Below are 12,443 nucleotides of genomic sequence, written 5' to 3'. Positions count from 1 at the left end.
TTAAATGAGTCTAGAGTCTTAAAATTTGGGCATTCCTTTACTTCTGCTAGTAAGCTACTAAGCCTTTTGTTGCATTTTAGAGATACAAGTAAAATCACAGTTTGACTTCTCATTTCCTTTCAAATTCAGAATTCAAAAAGAAGCAACACTGAGCTTTTCTACAGAATTGAAAAGTCGAAAATGAATCCACCAGAGTTTCCAAGTAAGCCCTTGTATTGTTTTATATTTCTGTATTTGCACTATTACTTGTCCCTGTAGAAAGACTATGTTCTGTATCACTGAAGCACAGTCACTAAGCATTACCTTAGTACCTACTGAACCTTTACCTTTCCTAAACCTGTGCCCCTTCCATTCTAAGAAACAGATTAACATGCAGTGTCATGCATCACTACTATTTATAGGTAATGAAATTATGCAAAAAATAACAAAACCACACAATAGATAGAAAACAAAGCAAAACAAGCAAAACCTCTGATTTTCTCTTCACAAATTTTTAATTGATACAAGTTTTATTTTAACAGTCCAAAGAAAAACAATATGCCTGAATAAAGTGACTATATATAAAGTAAATGTACATTTGCCCCTCTTTAATTTCACATTTTGCTATCTCACTGTGCAAGCTACTTCTATTTGTACAGGGCCTGAAGGTAAAACATGACCCTTCTGTGTTACACCAAATCCTCAGGCAAGAGCTATGTTCAGAAGATATTGTAGTGATATGTTACCCTTTCCCCATAAAAAAAAAAAGAACTTCTCTTTGACAAGATAATTGGGGTTGTAGTTATGAAGTAGGGAGAGCAGGGAGGCAAGAGGACACAATTTGTTTTCTTCTCTTCTGGAAGAGACCTACAGGGCAGTGAAGAGCTCATTTTAGCCTGGACTAGTAAACTGATCAGTGTTGATAAGCCCAGCAGTAGAGGAAGCTGTATGCAACACCAGTCCCTTTAATTTGCACTAGGTAAGATTTGCATTAACACTTTCTGTTTAGTTTCTGTTACAGCTCATGGCTTTCTGTTCAACTGAACTTACCACAACCTAATGTTCTTCAGGAAGTGGCCATTAAGGAATGAACTACAGAAGAATCTTAGCATTAGAGAGATAAGAGCAAATCAGAGAAAAAGGCAGAAAGTAGCAAAAATCCCATTGAAAGAACAATAGATACCATATATCTTTATTGTCAATTCAGGCACATGAAAGCTTGAGCTAGTTGTAAATGTGAAGACTGGGATTTCAGATGTGCGGAATGAACTCCATCAATTTTTCTAAATTTAAACAAAGACAGACCAGCACACACTCAGTTCTGAAAGCTCAACACTGAAATTATCAGCACAGGAGTCTCCATTTGCAGATCAGTGTTAAGAGGAGCAGAAAAAACAAACTGAGGCAGAGACTGGGGATTTTACACCTGGTTTCATCACTAGCGGGAGCACAGCCCAGCCTCGCAAAGGACCAGTTTGTCTGAACTGCACATGGAATTTGCCAGGTTCTCCTCAGCTTCACAGAAGCAAATTGTTTCATTAGATAATATTAAAGATAGATAAGGTGAGAAAGGGGAATAATTTCTAACCAATATAATCTTAGGAACCTTCACAAAAGAATTCCAAACAATGTAAAATTAGGAGATTAAAAACAAAACAAGCCTTCATTTGACCACTACTGGGCTAAAATATATATATGACAATTTTTTGTCTCTTTTATTATTAAACAGCATCTAAATCTACTTGCTTCAAAAACAACAAAAAACAAGACACGCACACAAAAAAACCCCAACTTATCCCAAACAAGGCATCACATATTTTTCTGCTGTGAACATTTCCTCTGCCTCAACTAGGCCAACAACACAGCAGAGTAAGTAAGCACCCGTACATCCAGGCAGCACAGCTGGAGAGGTGGGAAAATCTGTGTGTGCAACGCATCAGGCTTACCAGAACCTACCCTATGGAGTTGGGGAGCTCAAGCACAGGCATTGGCAATGTAACCTGGCGACACTGAAGGGAATCTGGAAAAATCGCACCGACTCTATTGGGGTCAGGGTCTCACTTTATCTGTAAGACTAGAGATCTGAAAATGATTGTACTCACTAAAGAAATGGTGTGCAGAGTTCTGGAGGTGATCCTGGAGATTTCACGCTTGCATAACTTCTCAGGATGCAACAAAGAAAACTTGTTTTGTCACATGGTTTACCTGCCACCCCAAATTTCACTCACCCGCCACTGTCTCTGGGTAGCAGGAGGGATTGGGTTACAGGTGAAGTCTTATCCCATTCAGACAGTGGGATAAAGGTCAAGGAACCATGGCAGTGAGACTCAGTGTGTACAACACAACGTCTGTGATTCCTTCCATCTCGTCAGGGAACAGTCAGGAGAAAAAGTCCATCATCCCTTCTTGACTTCCACAAGTGCCTCCATGTATAATCACAATGCAGCTCAAAGAATTAGTTCAGCATTAAATAATGTCTACTTTCCTGTACAGAATATATTTTTTTACAAGATTTTCTAGGTATAAGGAGCCTTAAAGAATAACCACTGTATGGTATAGATACATTCTAAACATTATGACAGAGAGAGCGTAAAAGATTTTTAGAAAGTAAATGCTTTTAAACGTAATTAAATCACAATAACGATAATCACAGAGCTGTGCCTCTGACAGTCTGACAATGCGGGGACATCAGAAATGCTTTCCACTATCAGAAACCACGGGAAATCTATGTCTTTCCCCTGCTGCTGAAAGGATTGGGAGATATGTATTTTAACAGCTGATAATTTCATAGAGTAAGATTTACCTAACACAACTGAAATTCTCCAGGACACTAATGATTGAAATGAGGACAAGATCCTTTCTATCTCAGTGTAATTGCTGGTACATGGAAGAATCACCAAAACTTTATCCTATAGGCAGCACCCCACCCAACGAGATTCTTCCCTTTGCCCTCAGCACTTCCCAAGTACTAGACAAAGATGCTACTTTTGGGCTTTCAAATCCCCTTAAAGCCAAGCATCTGAACGGTACTACAGGTAGCTTTAAAGTTCCTACGATAGACCTGTATATCACAGCAAACATCTTGAATTGCAAGCATGATCAAAATAAGGGCAGAGGAAGCAGTGTAGAACAGTATTTCCTTAACTGCGTACACAAGGAAAAGAAAAGCCAAGAATTACTAACATGCCAAGTTGCAGCACAGGAAGAAAGAGTAAATAGTATCATTCTTGGGGTCAGTGTCATATAGCCATGAAGCACCGTAACAAATTCAACTGCACACTCAGGTCCATTCATGGGCATAAATCAGTACGTGCAGGAGCCCTATCTGTTGAGTTAAGGATTTGTCATTTCTAATCATCTGTATTTTCCATCAAGTTTCATCTCTCTCTGGCTCAGACTCTGACAACGGTGTTTGGCAGATTTTTCTTCTGGCGGTCTGATCTTGCAGCCTATATTCATAGGGACTGTGCCATTATAGTCTACATAAACTGGGACTTCAATATCTAAACTGGTTCATACTGAGAGAGGATATGCAGTGATCTGGTTGCACAAATCCAGTTACCCTGGAAAAGACACATGCAATTCCATGAAAAGTTTCTTCTCTTAAGAGTCACAGGACTCTATCACTTATTACCATTCTTATTATATCACTTATTACCATTCTTATTATATCACTTATTACCATTACCATAATTCTTCCACTTTACTAAATATTTTCATTATTCAAAATTCCCATGTTAACAGTACATGAGCCGAAATAAATTCTTTAGAAACATTATGAAGAAGACTCAAAAAAACAACCAACCAAACTCAACTGCCAGGGAAACCAGTGCGTTCATAAATGTATCTTTGACTCAGAGATGCCATCAGTATTACTAACACAAGCATATTGCAAAGCCAGATATTTTTCCAATGGCCTTTAAAAGCATAGATTTCCCTGTCAAGTGCTTGTTACCTCCTACCTGGCTATCTTGCTGCCATCTCCTGAATGTTTCTAAAGGAGAGAGGTACAAAAAGAAGAGGGAAGGAGCAAAAACTAGGTCCTTTTAAGTCACAGGATCACCGGAATGCTACAGGATGATCACATGCACAAAACAAATGATTCTTTTGTCATGAGGAAACGAAGAACTGCTAAAACACATATGGAATCACAGCACGTCCTGTCAGAATTTTGAAGACCCTCCAGAGCATGCATTGGCACCAAAGCAACGAACATGTCAGCAGTGCAGTTCTGCAGATGATTTATTTAAATAAATAAAATAATAAATTAAAAATATTCTGATCTCTTCTGTGCCAGTGGAAACTGTTGAAAACAATAGATCAATTTTGACACAACTGAAATTAAAATCTGTTCTAATCTATTATTTAGATGGAGGGGCAATGACGGGAAAGAGGGCAATAAGAAGAACCAGATACTCGATCGTAAAACTCAGAGCTAGACCACTTACACTAATGAAGAAAACAGATCAGAATTTTTTGGTATCTTACGTTCATCAGACTGCCCTACATCAGATGCTGGAATTTAAAATGATTCAGTGAGAGTCTCCCCAAGGGCACTGATGTAAATATGGAATAACCACAATGCTTTTCTTTGGAGTTCCTCCCGCTATATACTGATTTAGCTGAATCTCACTTTGGATAGAAGAAAATAAGAGTTAAGGAATCAGAAAAGGCCAGGCCTGTGTTGTTCTTTTTCCCCTTTTGTAGCTTGTCTAATGACAATCTCTACTCTTTATAATAGTGTCTTTATAATCTTGGTATGTGCTCAATGATCTGCGGTCTCCCCTTTGTCTTGAAGTTAGATCAGCAAGTGCTTCAATAAACGGAGTTAGAGATTTTCCACTCCTACATGTTCAGGTGGTGAAATACTGAAGTGTTTTACAACTTATTGCAGTAGTGCTACTCAGGGAATCAGTGCTGATATTCCCACATCTTTTTAATGTGAGTAAATCACAACCATACTCCTTTATATACAAAACAACCACACACTAGAGAGCTATTTTCCTATCTTCATCTACTCTGGCCACTATTCTGCAAAAACAAGAGCTACCAATGCAATAAAAGTCAGAGTTCTATTCTTCTGCACACTACAATTGATGGTCTCAACATACAGAACTAGAAAAAACTCCACCCCATCATTTTTGCAAAATAACAACAACAACAAAAAAAGGTGATAGACTTGATTGACAATCATTCCCAACTCTTCTCTGTGCTACATTGTGAACAGGACTGATTAAAACCTGAGAGCTAGAAATGTTATCTGGCCAACTGTATTCTGAGATTGGCAGTTTCACAAAGTGAAAATATCTTTCAAGGATGTTTGCATGAAAATTCAGAAAACTGAAAGCTCATTATCTCCTGAGAAATTGCTTTTTGCACAAAGCTTTACTCGAGCCCCATTACATACTTGCACCTTTAAGTTATCTCCATAATCTTTGTCACCGGCCTTTGTACCAGACTAAACCTGGACTGTTTCCATTCATCCAAATTTTCAAAAAAAAGGAACTGAATCTAATCAGGATTAGTACACTGGTTGTCAAGAAACCATACAGATGCACAGCAACCAAATATCTATCCTCTGGTGTGTGTATGATTCCTTCCCCTGTCTTTTCTCTAAAAAAAGAAGGGTCAAAACAGAATGCTGGCAGTCCAACTGAAATCTTTGAAGAGACAGTATGGTTTTAGTTATGAGAGGATGGAAAAATGAGAACCCTGGGGATTTTTGCGAACATTAAGCTTTATTAATCAGGAACGTACCAGCCACATACCAACATTTCCAAATGGTATGCTAAATTAGAGAAATGCAAGGGAATAAAACAAAACTCATCTAGTCCAGTCTTATCCTCACCTACTCCAGTTCACCTCAGCCTACTCTCAAGGAGGTTTTCCAACCCATTCCTTCAAAAAAAAAATTTCCCGTTTCCACAGTAGCTAGAGGTAGTGTATCCCACGGTTTTACTGCCTACACATGCAGAACATGGTTCTTAATATGTACCTTGATAATTTTCACTGCTCATTGAACTGATTTCTTCAGGTCTTTCTCCCAGAGGACATGAAGAACAATTAATCACTGTGCTCCTGGTTATAACTTTCTACTCACTAGATATTTTTTTTTCCTGCTTAATGTATACTATACAAACAACATTTTTGGAAGCATAAGATGCCATGTAGGGCTTCTACGTACCCTCACGCCCCTAAACCAGGTAACAATCAACCAGTTTCTACTTTCTCAACAATTTTAACATTAGGACAGTTTTTGCTTTGACAAACATTTATGACCTCTCTCTGTTTCCACTGGGGTTCCACAGGTAGAAATCAGGGCAGAATTTATCCCCATGAGTTTCTGGATTAATGCCTCGGTATAGGAGGGGAGAAAAGGCAAAATTAATTCTCTTTGTTAGTGCTAACACAATTCCTCAGTGACAGCCAGCCCCAAGACACTTATCTTTCTTCAAAGAAGCATACTTATATACTTATTTCACATTCAGACGTCTTCTCCAGCGCAGCTACTCTTTCTGCATCCAAAAAGGTCTTAGTGAGCTATTCAGGGTTCAAATTTTGTCAGAAGAATAGCAATTGGGAATGTACAAGGCTCAACAACACTACCATTAGACACGCATTTCTAGTTAAAACTGCAAGGTATAGGAGGGAAAGGAAAGATCCCGTATCCATCAGGAAACACGAGGACCCCTGTGTTGTGAAGAACACGGTGGGGTAGCTTGTTTGTCGCTTCAAAATTCTTCCTTCATTTAAAAGCACTGCTTTGATAGACGAAGCCCTGTATAGCCTTGACATCCTGACGCTACACATGCTGCATACACTCTGGGATGCCAGCTTACTGTGTCACATTGGCTTGGGTTCTGCCCGTTCCCTTCCTTAAGCCTGCAAGCTCAATTGAACTTATGAAAATTCAAACTGTCTTCTGTCTGTTTCATACATCATCAGCAAACAATCAGTAGACAATATGAATTTGTTCTCTGTAATTTTGAGGCTATATGAATGTCTCTACTGTATAATACAAAAAAAGGGGAATAAGGTTTGGTATACAAGGTTAATTCAGCATGGAGGAAAGCAGCAAAAAAAAACAGATGGAGAGAGAACACAAACAATAAAATACTCAACAGTGGGGAGAGTGACATGAGAAATACTTCTATAAATTGGAGTTGGCCTTGATATCTTTGAGTGATGGAATTAAACAAAGGCACAAGTGAGTTGTGAAAGATCACCTCTGTGAGTGACTGTATCTCTGTCCCTCATGTTTTGTCTACACAATACATTTATTAATGATAACAATGGTTACTATTTCTCCTCTAAGAGCTTTGCAAAAACAAACTCAATAACATTCACAGAGCTGTATCAGTACTGAAGTCATAACCAAATTGAAAAAACTGATCTGCTAAACAAGGTGCAGAGAGGTTAAATGATTTGTCCAGAGGCACTCAATGAGCTACCATCCACCAAAATTCAAACTCCAGACCTCTTGGTCAGTAATCAGACCGCAAGGCCATGTAAGATTGAAACTGAAAAAAAACTCTCTTTTTTTTTAAAATGTTTTGTATGTTCCTGTTGGCCTCAGCCAATGGCACCTAAAATCAGACAGCTATAACTAAAACCATTACTTTTAAAGCACATTCAGTGCATCTCTTGTTTAAGTCTTCAGACTGTGAGTACAGAATTTATTTTCTTCCACAGACAACATGCTTTCCCCACTGTCCAGTTCTAAAATCAAACACATGTTGAACGTCAGCAGAGGTAACTAACTCTTCTTACTGGACTTAATCCTATTTTGGGTTAATTGCAAATAGTGAAGTACTTAAGCACATCTTTAAAGTTAAGTATTTGAGTAGATCTGTGGTTCTCAGTGGATCTAGTTGCCTATTAATCCACATAATTTTAGTACATAGCTGATCTGACCACCCAACATAAAAAGAATCAAGCCCACAGACCTTTCCCATTAAGAGAATGTCTGCACTACATTTACAAGGCTGTGTTTTTGTGCAGCTGCCTGCCAGATGTTCACATGCTGTGAATCTGTATTTTCCTGTAGTGCCATTTAAGTCAAGTCATTTTATAACAGCTGAAAATTTGGACCCTTTTTCTACTAATGACTTATTTTAAGGATATTTCTACGTAAAACAAGGTTCCACCCTTCAATTAAAACAATCCTACTCTCTAATAGAAAACTAGCAAAGCATAGTTTGCCTTTTTTTTATTATTTATTTTTTTTTACTGTTTTCAGGTTAACACAGGAAAGTCATACTTGAAAGTTGACTTCATTAAAGATCTCAGAATTAGAGACACCTGATAACAGTAAACATATATCTGAAAGAAAATAAATTCCTAAAGCATATTATTGTCTATAACAAAGGTGCCCCTATAGTTACATGAACACAAGGTATAGTAACAATCACAGTCTCATTTTACAGCATTTGTCTGCATACATAGAAAGTTGCCCCAACTTATTTGTCTCTAGTACAGGCTGTATGCCAAGGCTACACAATTTAAGAGCAGCTAGGAGTTTACAGATGGGGTATTATTGGGGAAATAAAACAAATGAAACAAGAAATGTAAAGATTAGATGCTTGGATCTCTACCTCAGGGAATGTAAAGAAGAACCGAACAGAAAAGAGCTAGAGTCATGATCCCCTGCTCCATTTCTAGTTCAGCCCTTGATTTACTCTGATCTGGACCAAGCTGTACAGTATTTCTGCCTTGATTTGCTTGCCACCCTATACAAGTTAATTTTTTTTTTCCCCCCTGCATGTGAGTTCTCCACTTGTGTATTTATTCCTCCTCCTAAATTCCCATCTCTTCCCTAACTGAAAAAGCCCATTCCAGCATCATCTATGAGGCCCATATATCACTACCTGGTATTTTCCATTAGGGCTTTCCATACAGGACTTACTGACCATCTGAATTCTAAGGATTCAAACAACGTGCTTTAATTCAGTTCTCACTCTGCTGTTACATTTTGGAAAGAGAATTACTGTTGGTTTCCAATAAAATTTCTCTTGGTTATTCACACAAAATAGAAAGACAACTTTGATACTCAGTACTCCCAGATTCACAAATTTCCCGTAACTTTCCCCCTTGCTCCTAACACCTCCCTTTAAATTGTTGCTGGACCCTACAAATCCATCAGTGTTCTCAGTTCAGTCACCCTTAAATTGCAAGGTTAACTTCTCATGGCCACGGAAGCTGCTCATGGCAGATATTCAGCCATGATGAGGAGAAAATGTTAAATACGATTTACTAGCCACAGCCTGGAGTTAATGCACAATATTTAAGCAACACAATGGCATGGCCCTTGCCAATAATGTAAAAACACAATGGAATCAAGTCAGAATGGCACAGTCTGCCTGCCTGAGTCATGCTTGCTGTTCCACGCTGGAAGGGGCATGCATTAGCTGCCCACAGTGTACTGTACCCTTCAGCTCATTTAAACTAAATCATTAAAATACAATTTGAAGGGAAAAAAAAAAAGTTTGGGGGACAGACAAAAAAAAAAAAAAACAACCATGGAATAGTTAAAATATTTCAATATTGAAGTACAAAAGTATTACTTCGGGAAAAGACGCTGGATTTCATTACAGACTGTACATTTTGATCTCAGAGAAGAAACAAACTGACTTGCTTTGTCATGCTCCACAGCTTTGCAGCGTCAAACTAAAAAATCAACTCTTTCTTAACTATCTTCAAACTCTTGGATTTTTACTCATATATTATTTTGTTAAATGCAGAGTATCTGAATGTACAGCATTTCCCAGTCCTCTTTTACTTGCTCGTTCTCCATCCACAGAAGTTCCAAATCTTAATTATTTACCCAAACATACTCAGTAAACACATTCTAAATAAGGGTAGATGTACAATCTGCCTTGCATTTATGGAATAACTATGCCCTTGAAAGAGGCTTCTTTCTTACTGAGAGACACAAGACATAATTTTGACTATTTTGTTGTATCGCAGCACAGATGAATAAGGCATCTTTGCCTTCATCTACATCCTAATGCAGCTGAAGCCTCCTGTGATGTCATTAGAAAGATGTTCCATCTTCTTCTTATATAAGGGACAAAAATTTATTACGACAACAAAAAAAGAGAATAAACTATATTTTATGCTATGAGGAACCTTCTGCTATTTTCTATTATCTCTACTCCAAACTGCAGAAATCCTCACTGACAAAGCCACAGGAACCGTACGTCAACAGACACACACTCTTCCTAATAATAATCAAAGCAAAAAAGAAAGATCTATTCAGGAGTCTGAAATTAAAGATCTGAAAGATTCAAGTTTAGTTCTAATTTTCAAATAAAACATCCTTTGAACTTCTAAATCCTATTCAAGGGGAATTTGACCTTTATCCAAGAGCAGTTACTGTGCTAACACTTCGGGTGTATATTGAGGAAAAATACTGACAAAAGGTACCAGAAAAGCTTTTACTTACAAGAATGCAGTGCAGCTTAATCTTTTTGTTTTTAAGGTGCAGTGATTTCAGCATCTACAATGTAACTTCAGGCAGTCTGAAAAGAAACAGGTTAAAATCTCTTTCAGTTATAATTGGTATTTCAGATTTAATTAAAAATTAAACTTTCATAATGTTTCACCATCCAAAGCAATGCATTATCAGTCAAGCGTAGCCTTTTTTTTCTTCTTTTTTTTCCTTTTTTTTGTTAAAAGAAGCTCTTCCCAGAGTATTTTACAATAAAAGAAGAAAGGGAAAAAGGCAATTGAGAGTAGCAAAATATATTTCTACAGAAAAAAAATATATTTGAATAAGTTGGAAAGAAGCCTTCTGCCACTTAATTTTAACAATCAACTTTATATTAATGTATAAAGGAAAAAAAAAAGCATCACAATTAAAGATGACAGAAAAACACCACCACATATCAATGATTGTGAAGGGAAAAATGTTGATTTCTGTAAAACAAGGACACTGCTAGGACCAGAACATACGCACCAAAAGGGAAAATGTGGTTTTACATAATGCCAGCCAACATTTTTTAAAAATCAGCTCTCCAGCATGTAGCACTTCAGACTGCTGTACGGAGGAGCAGAAAGACAAGTTCCAAAAGAGGAAAGCTGTTTTTAAAGTGCGCGAGGCAAAAGGTCCCTTGCACTCGTTTGTTAAGGGATATGAAATAGCTACTTTCAAACCTGTAAAGCTTTGTACCATGTAAAACAAAATGTCATTTTACTGTGTAAAACAAATGATTAAGAAGTAGTAGTTATAGACAAAGCATTTGAATAAATGCAAAAAACATTTTTTTTTTCGTTCTTTTTTTTTTTTTTCAAAATACAGTTGGAATGACAATAAAACTCCGGGGGTTACGCCATAAATACGAGTTTAAATGTTAGACTGGAATTATAAACCTGTGGTTTTAATTATATCTAATTATAAAGGTTCCAAAGCCAGGAGAAGTGAGAATAACAAAAAATATTAATAATAAATTAAAACTATTTTGCAGTAAGTTGTCAGGATTTGACCTCATAATAACAAACCATATAGCTATGTACACAGACACACGCAACGTAGCAACAACTCATTACAGAAACAAATCAAAACTTGCTCAAATTTTATTTTAAAAAGATGACAGCAGAACTTTCCTAATTTGCCCCATTCAATGTCAGAGTTATTTTCCTCACTGTTTCATATTGAGAGTGAGCTGCGAATAAATTCTGGACACAAATCTAATACTGCTTTCAAATGTCCCACAGACTGGGGGCAATTCCTCACCGAAGTTTTATTTTTGATCCCCCATGAGTAAAACAAAAAGCAAACCAAAACAAAAGCTAACATAAACACAAAACAGCTCTTCAGGCTTCGGTGTTATATAATGCTCCCCATTCTTTCCTCAGAAATGTTAGCAAGAAACATGCTCTGTCGTGTGATACAGCACCACGCAAACATGCTCATACATACGTGTATCCTACAAACACAAGTGAACTCAGTTATTGTCAGGCTTAACTCTGTCAAAATGAGTTATATTAAAGCAGGCAACTTTGAAGGGGGGAGCACAACAAGCATCAACAAATCTCATGCACAATGAAAGAAACATTTAGCGCTGAACTGAAAGGAACAAGATTTCACACCCGGATTTCCTAGGACAACACCTGCACAGCACAACCTTGCATGAAATGTTTCTCAAAGTGTCTTGGCAAGATGAATCATCTGAGAAACACGTTCCCTGTTCCGTACACAATCTTTACATTACATAACATCCCTTCTCTCTTCTGATCAGCACCTAGGAAGCCACACAGAGGAATGGGGGAGAGATCCAGCCAAAGAAATTGCAAGTCCATCCAAACCAGGCAACAGCACAACCATCAGATGAGTGATAACAGTTTCAGCCTCCGAACTTCCATTTTTCTTTTACTTCCCCTTTCAATTTTACCCCCTTTCCTAAAATCTTAAGAACCCTAATGCTGGCTTGCCAGCTGGGAAGGACAGGGGCAGTGGTATTTGT

At 37.6% G+C, this 12,443-nt stretch overlaps 1 protein-coding gene across 7 annotated transcripts in view; it reads right to left on the bottom strand.

Annotated features, from left to right (window-relative positions):
* Nucleotides 1-12,443, bottom strand: part of ZBTB20 (zinc finger and BTB domain containing 20) — a 397,155-nt gene that overhangs the window by 302,268 nt on the left and 82,444 nt on the right. For all 7 annotated transcript variants that reach the window (XR_795317.3, XR_002118321.2, XM_031556020.1 and 4 more), the window contains one exon: nt 10,424-10,499. The gene's annotated coding sequence lies outside the window, so the exon portion shown is untranslated. The remainder of the gene's footprint in view (nt 1-10,423; nt 10,500-12,443) is intronic.

Source organism: Meleagris gallopavo, chromosome 1 (assembly GCF_000146605.3).
Source record: "Meleagris gallopavo isolate NT-WF06-2002-E0010 breed Aviagen turkey brand Nicholas breeding stock chromosome 1, Turkey_5.1, whole genome shotgun sequence".
Lineage (NCBI taxonomy): Eukaryota > Metazoa > Chordata > Aves > Galliformes > Phasianidae > Meleagris > Meleagris gallopavo.
This window is presented reverse-complemented; position numbering and strand designations above follow the sequence as displayed.